The sequence below is a fragment of the Lissotriton vulgaris genome, chromosome 2_1 (assembly GCF_964263255.1).
Source record: "Lissotriton vulgaris chromosome 2_1, aLisVul1.2, whole genome shotgun sequence".
Classification (NCBI taxonomy): Eukaryota; Metazoa; Chordata; class Amphibia; order Caudata; family Salamandridae; genus Lissotriton; species Lissotriton vulgaris.
The window spans coordinates 799,189,831-799,206,357 of NC_141687.1; positions in this window are offsets into that span (position 1 = coordinate 799,189,831).

The following is a 16,527-nucleotide window of genomic DNA, read 5'->3' on the forward strand; positions in this document are numbered from 1 at the left end:
TCACCATTGTAACTACAAGTCCCAGAATACCGGCGGGTCGTTGTTGCCACGCCCACTACTAAGTGTGACGATACGAAATAAGGAAAAGTTAATGGTGAGCATCACAGTGTTTGTTCAGTCTGCCCAAGAAGAAGAGGCGCAATGCCTCGAAACGCGTCGGCTTTGTCTAATTATCACAGGGCGCAGAGAAGCGAGCTGCAGCGAGGCTTACAATGAGGAGAACGCTGTCGAGTGCCCTCCCGCTGCTCAAGGGCAATTTGTACTTCAATATATATATATATATATATATATATATATATATATATATATATATATATATATATATAATGTTGTTGCTTTATTACGTTTGATTGCCATTGAACCTTTTTCTTTATTTCCTGCTGCAGTGCATTCAATTGTTTACAGTATTGCGTAATTTGCACCAAAATGCATTTGTCACTTTATTTGACTATTTATATAGTCGCGGAATTTGCACTTTTGCATTAGCACTTTATGAGGATATCTAAACTCAAATCCTAATCTTGCGTATTTTAATTTTTGGGTCCATTTTTAAGATATTGCTTGTACTACGGCAAGAATTTGCACATACTACATCAGCACTTTACTGTTAAAATGTATTTATATCTATACATGATTCCTGTTATCTGCTTAAATTTGGTAACCCATATATATTTTATAGATTAGGGCACATTGCGCTTTATTGCTTATTTGCACATGAATAAGGTTTTATCCATAATGCTGCATTGGATTTAAGCGAACTTCAATATAGCACAACATAAATGGACTCTTTTAGCATTATATGCAGTCATTTTGCCTTACTTGGAATGTTCAGTGTCCAATTTATTTTGGTCACATAATGCACTTTACATAGACCTTTGTAAGGACTTTTAAATTGTGGATTTTATCCATTGTATACTGTTTCAATTAGACCACTGTAAATGTAATGTTTGGAAAACAGACTATAGAGTACTACATTTGTAGTATGTCCTCTATCTCTATTGTCACATGGTGTAATGCAAGAGAAAGAAAAAAATGTAACTTGAAAAAAACTGTGGAGCACTAGGTATTTAAATGTGGTTTTCTTACTTACTGACTGTGAGCAAGGGTGGATGCCCGAAACGCATCAGATTTCGTTAGGCTCAGCTTTTAAATAAACCTTTGTGCCTTTAAATACGCTGAATTTGTGTGGTTTTCCTTGGTCGTGCAATACGGAGCTTTTGGAAGGCTGCAGCTGTTGCATTCAAATTTCGGAAGGTGATTGCTTCCGAGACGAATCCACTCCCCTGAAGTTGGCTGCGGTGTGCAATCAGTCCAAACTTTTCTTCCTGGAAGGAATTTCGTCAACCACAGCCCCTGTGTTTAAAAGGTTCGAGTTACTCAAGTCAAGGGATCAAACCAGCGGCGTCTTTGACATACCGGGCGGTGCCTGACGCTGAAAAAATATCCCTTGCGGTGAGTGCCTGTGAATTAACTAACACGGTGGGGAGGAGTATCAGGCATCAGCGCGTGACCCTGGGAGCTTCATTAGCTCGGGTCGTCGGACGCTGGAACAGTTTAAAGCAATTTAGAGCCTATCGCCATGTCAGCCGAGATTCTTCGTGGCAGAGAGGCGGCGGCTGCTGCACTCTATTCTAACCTGCCGAAAGTAACACTAAGCTCAGGAGCAAGCGATAAAGCGGACCCAACGGAAAATGACAACACATCCGAAAGCCAAATACGAACGGCGCTTAAAAGACTTGAGAAATGCATGTATCAAGAGATGTCAAAATGGTGGGAGCACAAATCTCTATCAATGTATCTAGAGGAAAATCGTGTGCCACGTGGGTTGCGCATTTTATTAGCGCCCAGCTACGATAAGCCGAACCCTAATATGTTGAAAGAGTGGGGCCAAACAAATTTAGAATCTTCCATCAAACTAATACAAATCCTGGTGAAATATGCTTCCATCGACAGAGAAATGTTAATGAAGGAGATTGGGGAAATCAATGAATTGTTACAAAAATTTGAACCCCACGAGATTATTACCAAGACCCGTAAGGAAATGGACGAGCGCTTGCTTAAACAAGAAGAAAAAATCAAAGCAAGAAAAATCTATAAGTTCGCCAGAGATAAGGATGACTATGCCCAAGGCCGAATTTACACTTTTGCGCGCAAATTCGACAGTGCCAAACGTACAAAATTTGCGCAGCAAGCTCAGCAGGCGAAACAGGGCAAGACCATCAATCAGGCGGGGGCTTCCACTTTGGTCCAGACTCCATCTACCATGCGCAACAACCAAGAAATAAGCGATAATGAATCACTAACAAGTGGCCTCACATCAGATGAGGTTGGTAATACTCCGTGGGATGCAAATTCTTTGATCCTTGACCTCGGTGAGGAAGTGGATTTTTTAATCTCGGATCGGTTGCAGACTTTAAGGCCTCGGACCAAACATCAACAAAAGGGGCAGCAACAGCAGCAAAGCGAGCCAGATGCAACAAAAGGAGGGGCGAGCGCCGGAAAAAGCGGAAAATCGCCCAAAAAACCAAAGCGACAATATTGGCGCAAAAAAAGATAAGTGACAACACTGTTATCAATTTATCTACTGTTACCCTAACGGAGGCGGAATAACAACTGTTGAGCCTGGGGTTAACCTACTGTCCAGCATCTGACTTTAATTACGCCAAAACCGGTGTTGATGTTTACCTATTCATCAGGAAACTTAAAATCAAGAAATTCTTTAACATCAAGGAAGGCTGAAATGAAAAAGCATTGCCAGGCAACATGGAGACTGTGAATATTCCTCCAACTTTGTCGGCTAAGGACACTAAAACGTTATTAGCGCTGCACCATTTGGCTTCTGACAATACATTATCTCCGGATATAATTTCCAATCAGGATGAACTGAGAGCTGCATCCATTCCACAAGTTGGAGCCAACATCAGCCCATTTAAACCTAAATCAAAATTTAATCCCACTATGCCTAGGGACTCAATTGATGTGTTCCAGGACGTGGTGGTTGAGGACCTCAAACGACTACATCACAGGATTAAACATAAAAAACGCTACAAGAGTAAGCATGAAAGAGATTACCTTTCACTCATCAAAAAATTGGGCAATGACCATAAAATTATTGTAACTACTGCAGACAAGGGCAGCAATGTAGTTATTTGGCCCCAAGAAGCATATATTGAGGAGGCAAGGAGACAGTTAAACGACTCAACATGCTATTCTAAAACTAACATTAAGCATTTCAATGATGCAAAAGATGTTTTAAAAAACTATTGTATACATGTAAAAGAGATGGCATGATCTCCTCCCAGGAGTTTGAATTTTTGTATGTTGAGTTCTCAGTATTGCCCAAGCTATATCTACTCCCAAAGATTCATAAGCAGGTGACACCTGTCCCTGGCCGGCCTATCATCTCGGCCATTGCGGGGGTGGCAGAACATGTCACACAATACATTGACTATTTCCTGCAGGACTTGGTTAAAAATCTACCTACTTATGTTAAGGACACTGGTGATTTCATTGCTAAAATTAGGAACATTCCATGGAGCAATGATATGTTAATGATTACTTTGGACATAGAATCGCTCTACACGAGCATAGAGCATACATCTGGTCTCAAAGCGCTTGAATTTTTTCTTGGTAAAAGACCCATGAATTGTTATTGTCACAACAAAGTATTGATGGAGTTAACCACCTGGTGCCTTAATAATAATTTCTTTTTATTTGGGAATGATATCTATATTCAGAAGCGTGGAGTTGCTATGGGGGCCTGCTTCTCTCCTAGATATGCGTGTTTACATGTAGGCTGGTGGGAGGAGCAGGTCCTCAGGCAACAATACGCGAACATTTTTGATGAACATGTTTTGTTGTGGATCCATTATATTGATGTTTTTGTTTTATGGCGTGGGGATTTTAACAGTGCAGATAACTTTGTTACAAATCTCAACACAAATCATGAAAATTTGAAATTCACCAAATCTATCAGTAATTGTGAGGCAGAGTTTCTGGATGTCAAAATATTTGTGCATAATGGGTGTTTGGCAACTAAACTACATAGAAAAAGCACTGCTGGCAATAGTATCCTTCATGCCAGCAGTGCACATCCACGACATGTTGTAGACAATATTCCCCTAGGCGAACTACTCAGGATTAAAAGAATATGCCGCACCGAAAAAGATCTTGAAGACTGCACCATGGAAGCCCTGGATAGATTCAGACACAGGGGTTATCGTGAATCTGTCTTACAATTGGCAGTGCATAAAGCCAAAAGCAGATCTCGCGATTCCTTACTTGACCAAACCCATAAAAATGAATCAGTGAATACTGTTGATGACAATACCGAGGCACCAAGACTCATAACTGCCTACAGTAAACAAGCTAGACAAATCAGATCCATTATAACACAAAGATGGTCGGTTTTACAAACAGATTTGGTGTTAAAACCAAGATTGCCTAACGGTCCTACTGTGACCTTTCAGAAGGGCCCTTCCCTTAGGACACATATCTGCCATGAGTTCCCTGAACTTAGGAAGAAAGAGGAGTGGATGAAATCCCGGTTTGGGTTCAAACGTTGCACCTCCTGCAGGGCGTGCAAATTTGGTAAATCAACTACACAATACTATACACCTTTTAGCCCGGACCCAGTTAACATCAAGGGTCAGTTCACTTGCAAGACTGAATTCGCTATCTATGTCCTGACATGCACATGTGGGCTTAGGTATGTCGGAAGCACACGACAGCCTGTGCATGTCAGGATTTTACAGCACCTTTGAGCCATCGTGAAAAACGATTCTTCATATCCGGTGGCCAGGCATTTTAAAACCAATCACAAAAATGATCTACAATACCTGAACTACTTCGTCATCGCCTCAGTTGACAAGCCTATGAGGGGTGGCGATAGGGAGAAGATGCTAAGGAGATTGGAGTCTCATTTTATCTTGGAACTAGATAGCAGATTCCCGAACGGGCTTAATAACACGGATGATTTGCATGTTTTCTTGTAAATATTTTTCCTCTCTATTTCAGGTTAGATGGAGTGTTAGCTTCCCAACACCTCCATGTTGATTTTTTCATAGAATCTCGTTCATTTACCACTTTCCTTTTTTCCCATCACTTATAGCTTCATGGTTGTTACCATATTAGCTTCCCTTTATGTATTTATTTGGGCAGCACTTTTATTTCCTTTTACCTTTGGGCATAGACATTGGGTACTTTATGCAAATCTCTGTTTCCTTACCCACAACTGCTCTGAGAAAATTGAACAGTGGTCTTTTTATACATGTAGTCCGTTATTCCAATTTGGCTTTTGACTGTTGTCCTTATTTGCATTTTAGGCATATATAATGTTGTTGCTTTATTACGTTTGATTACCATTGAACCTTTTTCTTTATGTTCTGCTGCAGAGCATTCAATTGTTTACAGTATTGCGTAATTTGCACCAAAATGCATTTGTCACTTTATTTGACTATTTATATAGTCGTGGAATTTGCACTTTTGCATTAGCACTTTATGAGGATATCTAAACTTAAATCCTAATCTTGCGTATTTTAATTTTTGGATCCATTTTTAAGATATTGCTTGTACTACGGCAAGAATTTGCACATACTACATCAGCACTTTACTGTTAAAATGTATTTATATCAATACATGATTCCTGTTATCTGCTTAAATTTGGTAACCCATATATATTTTATAGATTAGGGCACATTGCACTTTATTGCTTATTTGCAGATGAATAAGGTTTTATCCATAATACTGCATTGGATTTAAGTGAACTTCTATATAGCACAACATAAATGGACTCTTTTAGCATTATATGCAGTCATTTAGCCTTACTTGGAATGTTCAGTGTCCAATTTATTTTTATTTTGGTCACATAATGCACTTTACATAGACCTTTGTAAGGACTTTTAAAATGTGGATTTTATCCATTGTATACTGTTTGAATTAGACCACTGTAAATGTAATGTTTGGAAAACAGACTATGGAGTACTACATTTGTAGTATGTCCTCTATCTCTATTGTCACATGGTGTAATGCAAGAGAAAGAAAAAAATCTAACTTGAAAAAAACTGTAGAGCACTAGGTATTTAAATGTGGTTGTCTCACTTACTGACTGTCTGTGAGCAAGGGCGTATGCCCGAAACGCATCAGATTTCGTTAGGCTCTGCTTTTAAATAAACCTTTGTGCCTTTAATTACGCTGGATTCGTGTGGTTTTCCTTGGTCGTGCAATACGGAGCTTTTGGAAGGCTGCAGCTGTTGTGTATATATATATATATATACATATATATATATATATATATATATATATATATATATATATATATATATATATATATATATATATATATATTACCTACTGTCGGTCGCCAGTAGGTATATATAGTTAGGATTTTTTTGAATAGGGATTTCTGAAAATTCTATGTTGAATAACTTTTGCGTTGATGGACGGAATTGGCTGAAATTTTCAGGAAAATGGCACATTTTGTTTCTGAGCGTCCCCTGAAAGTTTGGGGGGGTTCGTCAAGCGGGGGCCGAGAAAAAAGGGGGGTCCCAAAACGTGTTTTTAACATTGAGTTTTCCATAGGGCGCTTGGACTTACTTTTAGCTCGAACGGCTGAATGGATTTCTATGAAACTTGGCAAAATTGTAGAGACTGTTTGCCCGATGGGCCTTTGCTAGGTCTCAAGATATGTGCTCCAGTGGATTTTGAGAAATTAACTTTCCAAAAAATATATATATCTGTGACAGCGTCCTGGTTAGCGCCCCGGTTCGCGTACCAGACGCGTAACGGAACTTCGCGAGGAGAAGCGGATTGGCTCTCCGGTGACTCTCAACATTCTAAACAGTCCAGAGCGGCCGCCATCTTGTCTCTCGGTAGGATCGAGAGACAAGAGGTGGAAATAAACAAAGGGGGAAATGAATGAAAGGGGCAAGGTAGACCCCTCCTGACCCCCTAGGATTGATGTGGGGGCTATTAAAGGGCCCTGCGGGGCAAAAAAATAAAATAATTTTTTTTTCGATTTTTCGCGGTGGAAGCGCTACCCGGTACGCGAACCGGGTAGCTCACCGGTAGCGTAACGGGAGTCCGCCATCTTGTATTTCGGACGAATTTAGTCACAAGATGGAGGATAAACAATGTTGGGAATGGGTATAAGGGGGCACGGGAGACATATCCTGACCCCCTAGGTTTTCTGAGGGTGGCTGAGGAGGCCCATATATGTAAAGTTTTCGCACGGTTAGTGCCCGGTCCGCGCACCGGGTAGCGTTCTGGAAAGCGTAACAAGGGGAAAACCAAGGGAAATAGTAAAATAATATTTTTGAGTGCTTTGAGGTAGGGTAGCTCTGAATAGAGCTGTTGTGTTGTGTGGGTGATGTAAGTACCAACATGTAGGTACCAATGAAGAGTCTAAAATTCAATGTACACCGTCTCCTCTGTAGATATTTTGTATGTTCTAATATGGGTTATTTAAATGTAAATGTGTGGAAAAGCACTTCATGCTTTAAAGCAATTGTATTTTTGAACTGATTGTTCTTTCCTCTTAGTCCTCCTCTTTGTTTTTTTTCCCCACACTCTTCTTCAGCATGATAGTTGATAAATTTGTTCCCTCAAAAAATTTATATACATAAAAAAATTAAATTAAATACATATAAAATATATTTTTCCTTTAAAAGAAGAATACATTTTACAGCTCTTGATATTTACTATTAAAAAACCATTGAAATTCACTGAAAAAACCATAGGTTATAGACCATATATAGTTAGGAATTAGCATTTACAAAACCTTGAAAATTCACTGAAAAAAACCATAGGTTATAGACCATATATAGTTAGGAATTATCATTTACAAAACCTTATTTTACTCACACAAAATCATTGAAATTTGCATATATAGTTAGTTGCACTAACTATATATCGCGCACCCGCAATCCACTGCTAATCATGTCACATATTACATCATTCATGACATGGTCAGTGACATCACTGATGACATCTCAAATGACATCACTGATGACCTCACTGATGACAACATCCAGTGACTGTATGTTTCTGTAAAGTTAAAATATGTCTTACATATTGAAGAATGAGTGGATATATAAGTGTCTGGATGAAGGATTTAGTAGGTGCATGACTGACTGTATGAGTGAGTGATTAAATGTGTCTCACTGAGTGCATGGGTTAGTGACTAAACTGTCTTAATTTGTGCATCCTTATGTCTGTTGTTCTGTAAACTGCTGCATGTGTTGATCAGTAGCTATATGAGTAACTATATGGGTTATTGATTGGTTGCCCAAGTAATTGTATGGGAGACTGCATGTGTGGGTGGCTGGGAGGTGTATGACTCTGTGCATAGATGTGTGAGCAGTTGATTCACTAGATGTATGGGTTCAACAGTGCATGTGGAAACAGCTGTATGGGCGGTTGACTGTGTGCATGAGTGTATTGGTGAGTGAATGGATATCTCAGTGCTACATGTCAAAGTAAGTACATATGTAAAACACAGTACATGTGAGAGTTGACATATATAAATAACTGTGCAAAAGAGCCAGTGAATGTGTGAGTAGCTGTATGGATCTTTGTGAACTTGTATCAGGGATTGTATAAGAGAGTAAATATGTGTTAGTATATGTTTGAATAAGTAAAGTGTGTATAACTGTATAGTTGAGGAAATGGAGGTGTGATTGATTCTTTGCATGACTGACTAGGTGTGTGAGTAACTCCATGGATGAGTGACAGTCTGTGAGTGTCTGTTTACACTGAGTGTATTTAAGGTTATATTAGAGTCTGAAGAGGTTCATCGTATTATCACATGAATGATGTCATCAGTGATGTGATCAGTAATGTCATTTGAGATGTCATCAGTGATGTCATCAGTGATGTCATCAGTGATGTCATCAGTGATGTCATCAGTGATGTCATCAGTGATGTCATCAGTGATGTCATTTGAGATATCAGTGATGTCATCAGTGATGTCATTTGAGATGTCATCAGTGATGTCATCAGTGATGTCACTGACCATGTCATGAATGATGTAATATGTGACATGATCAGCAGTGGATTGCGGGTGCGCGATATATAGTTAGTGCAACTAACTATATATGCGAATTTCAATGGTTTTGTGTGAGTAAAATAAGGTTTTGTAAATGCTAATTCCTAACTATATATGGTCTATAACCTATGGTTTTTTCAGTGAATTTTCAAGGTTTTGTAAATGCTAATTCCTAACTATATATGGTCTATAACCTATGGTTTTTTCAGTGAATATATATATATATATATATATATATATATATATATATATATATATATATATATATATATATATACATATACACACACATATACGCATACATATATACACAACTATGCACATATATATATGTATTTATATATATATATATATATATATATATATATATATACACATGTATACATATATATATATCCAACTACGCAAGCTGTCTGTAGTTTGCCGCTCTCAGCACAACGGGTGCCACAGTGCACAGAGACGGCTCAGTGAAAAATCTTCTGCAAACGTTGTCACAAGACACAAAACTGCATACTCCGGCTCATAATTCATTAAATTAATTTATTCCAGCTCCTTCAGAGAGTAAAGAAAACTAAGAAACGTGTTTCAGCCACCTGGCCTTCGTCAATTTTAGTTGACACATGTATTTTTTGCTATTTACCAAAAAAAACAAATCATTGGATGCAAATTCATTACAAAAACAAAGAAATGACTTGTGTCAGGGTGGTTGTAAAATGTTACTGTGTCAGACATTTTGATATGTATCGTCACAATAATAGTAATGGAGCATTTCTCGTTAAACCATCTTTCAAAAATTCAAATTTCATCATATTGAGTTCTTGAGAATCCATACAAAATATTATCAACACTTACTAAATTCATCCAAAGTGTCTTATAGTTCAATTCTATAAGGTTGAACATAATAATAATACAATGGCAATTTTTATGGCACTAGTTTTCAATTCTTTTAAATTACGCCGTGAATGGGCCCTTCTTGACCCACAGAAAATCCTTGTGTCAATCATATAACTTCAGTTTGACCCCCTTATTTTTAGGAGAAAGGATTCCAAAGACCAAGACATAAATAAATTAAATCGATGAATGGTACATTTTTAAAAGGCTCAACACGTGTAAATGTAAGATCCCTAAACAAATTACGCCCTTAATGGGCAAGGGACCACTTTTTATAACATGAATTTCAAATTCATACACATACGTTGTCAAGTACATTAAGACCTAACCGTCCCCATTACCATAAATGAGAAACTTCATTTGGTCACATCAAAGTACCGCTTTTTACAAAAAACACATATTGGTACAGAGAAAGTATAAGAACCTATGAACAGATCGAGCCCTGGATGGGCCACTAGTTGATAGCACCTTTCTTAGTCCACAATTGTCCAGAGTTTCTTCTCGCTATCGAGTCCCCAGGGGGTGTCGGTTCTGAGCTCGACTATATATCTTGCCTTCAGCTGCCGTAGTAAATTGACTATCTCCTCCCCTCTCTTTTGCTGGAACTTGATCCAGACAAAAATAGCGCAACTAATCACTTCTGGATTGATTAACCTCTGCAAAATGCCTTTCCACAGTGTATGAGTTGTCACAGTTGGTAATTGCCCGTGTGTGCTCCATTATGCGTTTCTTTGCTGGGTGACTTGTACTCCCAATGTAATGGAGACCACATGGGCAAACCAGACAATACACTACAAAGTTGGTATTGCAATTAAGCAGCTTGCTGATGCTTTGTTTTACTTTCTTTTCTGGGACTGAATAGTCCTTCACCTTGAAACTATTCTTGCATGCCTTGCAAGAGGTACTCGGAAAAAAACCCGTAATGGGTATTTTCCTTGCAGCTGTCCCTTCTGAGAAGTGGCTTTGTACCAAGATGTCTTTAAGCGAGGCATTCTTTCTATAAGTTATATCTGGTCTATTTGGCAGCAATTGTCTGATTACAGTGTCAGTCTGTAGGACTTTACAGTTTCGCTGGCCCAGATCTCTGATCTTATGGTCCTCTGCTGAAAAGCCAAGGATCAACCTAACTGTTGCTGTATCGTCTCCATTCTCAGATGCTGCGGCTAGTTTATCAGTGAGTAATTCCTGTCTCTATTTTGATTGAACCTTAACGGCGGCATTGTGCAATATCTGATTTTGTACCCTATTTTTCTGAATCTGCTCAATGATTCACTTGCTGCTATGGTATAATCATCTGCAAGTGAGCAGTTTCTATTAAAGTCCAAGAAATTCCCCATAGGGGATGCTGTGAACTAAACTAATGGGATGCTGGCTCACTGAATGTAACACAGTATAGCCAGCCGTCGGCTTTCGGTCTTCTGCCACAAAAACCAGGAGATCTAGAAAGGCCACCTCTTTGCTGCTAATATTACTTGTGAATTTTAATTTTAGATCATTGTTGTTTAAGATCCAAATATGCAGACGATATTATTTATTCTTCTAATTTGATGTTTTCTTTGGAGAATCTAGTCAAAATAACGAAAGAATTTGGAAAGATCTCTGGATACCAGATAAATCAGGATAAGACTGAAATAATGGCCTGGAATCTCAATACGGAGGGGGTAAATACTAAATCAGAAAGGAGATATCTGGGAGTTAGGATTACACAAAACATTGAAGAATTAGCTAAAACTAATTTTGATAGGATTAAAAAAAGTCGTGGCCACATTAAAAGGATGGATGAATTTACCTCTTTCGATATATGGCCGGACTAACCTTGTAAAAATGGTGATAGTACCAAAAATTACATTTCTGTTTGAGACTATCCCACTTGGATTTAAAAAAGAATGGTTGGTTAAACTACAGAGCGAGATAACATCATTTATTTGGGCATCAAAGGGCTCTCGGATATCATGGAAAAAGTTAAGGAGGAGAATTAATAAAGGAGGATTGGCGGCCCCAGATATTCAAATTTATGCATGGGCCTTTTGCTTAAAAAACTGCAGGATGTTGTTGGGTACCCTACTTAAATCTACGATTGGAGAAATATTTGGAGTCTTGTTGAAAAGTTCTGGATATGATGATTTTGGTTTTCTATATAAGTTTGCAGATTCTAAATTTTTTAAAAAGGTGAGACCTAAGATTTTGCGGGATTTGGCTGAGACATGGTACAAAATAAAAAAGTTATTAAAATTGCCTTACTTTAGTTATATGGCTCCAATATGGGATTCTCCTGGTGATCCATTCTGGACAAAAGATGCGTTAGCACTACATCTGAAAAAGGAACCCGCTTTGCAAAGATGGAAAGATTTGTTTCAGAATGGTAAACTTTTGCAAGCACACATTGTAACTGTGCCATGATTTGATGACATGAGGAAATCGCAAGAATTATGAATTCTTTTATTTTTATTATGTTTCTGTACACATACACAAACATATATATCATGTAAACGTACCTGTTTTTTTAATAATGCCTCCTTAAAAGTAATAAATATAAAAAAAAATTAAACTTCACTTACCTAGCCAGGCCATCTGGATGCCAAACAGATTGAGCAGGTCCTCCTGTCTAGGAGATCAGCCCTTTGGTGGATCACCTGCCAATGGGTGTGGAAGACTCCGGTGTGGCAGCACATGCTGTGCTGTGCTGCAACATTCCCCTCTGCCGCTTGTGCTCCACTGGGCTGTGCCCACTCTCTGGCCTGACACTAGCATGAGGGTAAGGGTTACTGCGCAAAAATAGTTAGCACTGCCTCCACCACCTCAGTAAAAACATGGCAGGGTGTGACCTCCTTTTCCTGCCTGTAGGGCACATGACATTGCATGCCTCTGCCGTATCTAGGAAATATAGTTTACCTGAAGAAAAGGGAAGATAGAGAAAAATAGACAAGTAAACAATGAAAAATGAATAGACAGGACAGTAAAAAGTACCAAAAAGTTGAAAAAAGGGGCGAGGTGGACAAAAATGAAGTGGATGGATATGGATGGGCCTAGGAAACAGGGAAATCTAGGCAGGAGCATGTTAGAGTAAACAAAATGGCTGTTCACTTTGGCAACGCAACTTATAGTTTTGCGCTATATTTTTTTTGTTTAAAGAGCTTTAATGGGGCAAGTACGAACATCGGTACAGCATTACAACAACACTTATAGAAAAATTTGCAAAAAATGTCAAGCATTTTGGAGCCAATGCCGATCTGGGCCGGAAAGCACTCCGACCGATCTGGACTCCTGCAGTCCAACCGAGCGAGTACGATGCAGCCGTATGCTGTCTGACTCGGTTCGGTCGGACTCCCATAGAAGTCAATAGGAGCCAGTCGTACGACGAGTACATGGGCTCCCATTGACTAAATGGGTACGTCGCGGACAAGTGCGTCCCCTACAGTGGGTAAGCGTCTGTGCCATCCGCACCGTACATGCCTGTGTTGGAGACCCATGGGTACCTTTTCTTCAGTACGATGCTCGATTCGGACAGCCAGATTGAGTCGGAGCGTTCGGCTTGTTCCGGCTGTCTAAATCGAGCATCGTACTAGCTTGGTCGTGAAACGTCTCCATTGCGCACCACGGTTTGCTTGTGTCCAAGTCGTACGGAGCGGTTCGGACCCAGAAAAGATTCGGACAGAGATTTCAAGCTTGTTCGCATCGTACTTTGACGTCCAGACCCATGTACGACTTGGACCGAAAATCAGCCTCCAAATCGGATCCGCTTAGGCCGAGCCCGATTCAGTGCCCTACTAACAGAGAACGGAATCGGCCCCTAAGTGTAAACCAGGTAATATGAAAACTTAGAACAACTATCATAGTCGGGAGCTAGGACTAAAGGCTGGGAGCAATAGTAACAGGATGTGTACCATAACAATTTAGCATTTTACATTTTTCATATTGGAGAAAGAAAGAAAGAAACAGAAAAGGGAGAAGAAATAAAGAAAAAGAAAAAAAGAAACCAAATATAATATGTGAGAATATCAGATAACAAACATTATACATTCTCTGAAAACAGAATAAGAACTGTACATTATCTTGTAGGTACAATATTAAAGAAATATAACAGAATACTCATGGTGGCTGAAAGACAAAAGAATTATCTTTGTTATGTAATGCAAAAGAGGATAAATACTCGGTGGGTGGAAACCAAAAGGCTTCTTTGCGAAGGAGTTGCTGGGATGTAGTGGCAGATGCTCTATCTAGTCTATGATGATCACAAAGAAGATTCCACCAAACAGAAAAAGAGACCTTAGTGGCATCCTTCCAGTTGGAGGTAATTACCTGAAAGGCAATAACAATTAACAAATCCACAAACATGCCCATCTTGTGAGCACCAAACCAATTTACGGAATTACTCCCTAAAAATATGGAATAGATATCAAAAGGGAAATTGGTAGAGCAAATGGAGGAGATTGATTTACAGACCTTGGTACAAAAAGAAAAAAATGCCAGGGCAAAGAAAAAAAGGAGTGTAGGAATGCGCCTGGGGTGTTTTTGCAGGACCAACAGTTAGGGGACAAGTCGGATCTGTACTTGGAGAGAGATCGTGCAGTCAAAAATAACCTCTGATATAAATAATAGAGAGTTCGAGTGGTGCTAGCAGTACAGGTGGTGTGGTGCATTCATGTCCAAAGAGAGTTCCATGTGTGTACAGATATGGTCGATTAGTAAGAATGAAGTGAAAATATTCATAGATTGGAGATGCCTGAACAGAAAGCGAAATAGATAATGGTTCTAAAGGGGGTCAGATGAGGGGGAGGGAGATCTATAGAGAAGAGAAAAATGATGAGATAAAAGCAATCTTAAAGAATCATACCGAAGCAGTGAAGAGATAGGCAGCCAAAATGTAGACTGCACTTCCTGAGGAGATCAAAAATGTGTATCCTGTATTAAATGTTTAACCTGAATGATCGCTTTAGCTGCCAAAGCTTTCCAAAAAATAGTACGGTTAGTAAGTTTAATCGATTTATTATGCCATAAAGGTGAAGTAAGGAACATTTGTAGAGATGTATGAGATTTGCTAAGGATCGAATAGAAAGGTGTATTAAAATGTGAAATGGCTGGGGAATTAAACAAACGAGGAGGGTGAGTAAAATTGGCTAACGAGGAAAAAGGAAATGGCTGAATCACAGATTCTTCTAATATTTGCCATACTGATATAGGGGGTTCTACTGAAGAGGACAAATAGGGCAATACTTGACGGATTAAAAAGGAGGAGTGGTACTGGCTAAAATTAGGAAAATTAACACTTCCCCGATCCTTAGGGGGTGACAGGAAAGAACAAGCTTTCCGGTTATTCCAATGAAATTTGCTTGGAACACCATTAAGAGATTTGAAAAATGTGAATGGAAGTTTCACAGGCAACATGGACAAATAAAAATTGATAACGGGAAGCATCTTAATTTTGATTGTGTCCAATCTACTCCACCAAGACAAAAATAAGGGAGACCATTTTCCTGCCTTGTTATTAACTTTTAATAGCACTTTGTCCTAATTCAGCTGAACCGTTCTGACAATTGAAGAAGAATATTTGATCCGAGGCATGTAATACTATTGACATTCCGTTTGAAATCCGTTCCATCGAACATACTCTTTAAACAGTATTTGTTAATGGAAGCACTTCGGATTTGGAAAAATTCAACTTATAACCTGACAAGGCGGAGTATGCAGATAAAAGATCCGTAAAAGCAGGCAAAGAGGTAGAACGATCAGAAACATAAAACAAAAATGTCATCCGTAAATTTGATTTCAATTGCCTTATGTTTAAAACCCTGGAAGGAGGAAGAGTGTTGCAGAGAATGAAGAAAAGGTTCAAGCGATAAGATAAATAGCAAGGGAAAAAGAGGACAACCTTGACGGGTACCTTGCTGGAGAGAGAAATAAAAAGATAGAGATCCATTAACAAAAACTTAAGTGGTTGGGGCAGTATATAACAGACTAATAAGACACAAGATAGCAAAACCGAAACCATGCCACTTAAGAGCACACATCATAAAAAGCCAGTAGATGCGATCAAAAGCTTTCTCCACGTCAAGGGTTATGGCTGCGACGGGGGAAGAACTCTTAGATGCAAGATGAATGGTATTTTGAAAAGTTCTAGAATTGTCTGCCAATGTCCTTGCTTTAACAAACCGTGTCTGTTCAGAACCAATCAAATCCGGAATTACTTGTTTAATATGAAGGGCCAGGATCTTTGCAAAAATGTTACAATCTAAATTGAATAAAGAAATAGGGCGATAATTGGCACAGGATGAGGGCTCGTTATCTTTTTTGGGGATTAAACAAATCATGGCTTCAAAAAAGGAGCCACAAGCCTCATTGTGGGAAATGAAGTGCTGATAAGGGGATAAAAGATAAGGCAGAAGAATCTGTGAGAAGCAAGAATAGAATCCAGCAATAAAGCTATCCGGGTCTGGTGCCTTATCATTGGGTAACATAGCTAAGGCTAACTTAATCTCAGAAAGGGAAAAATATTTATCTAATATAGAATAATCGGGGAGGGAGAAGATTGAGGAGGCAATGAATCAAAAAAGGGATTCAAGGCAACATCAGAAGGGGAAGATTCAGGGGTATAT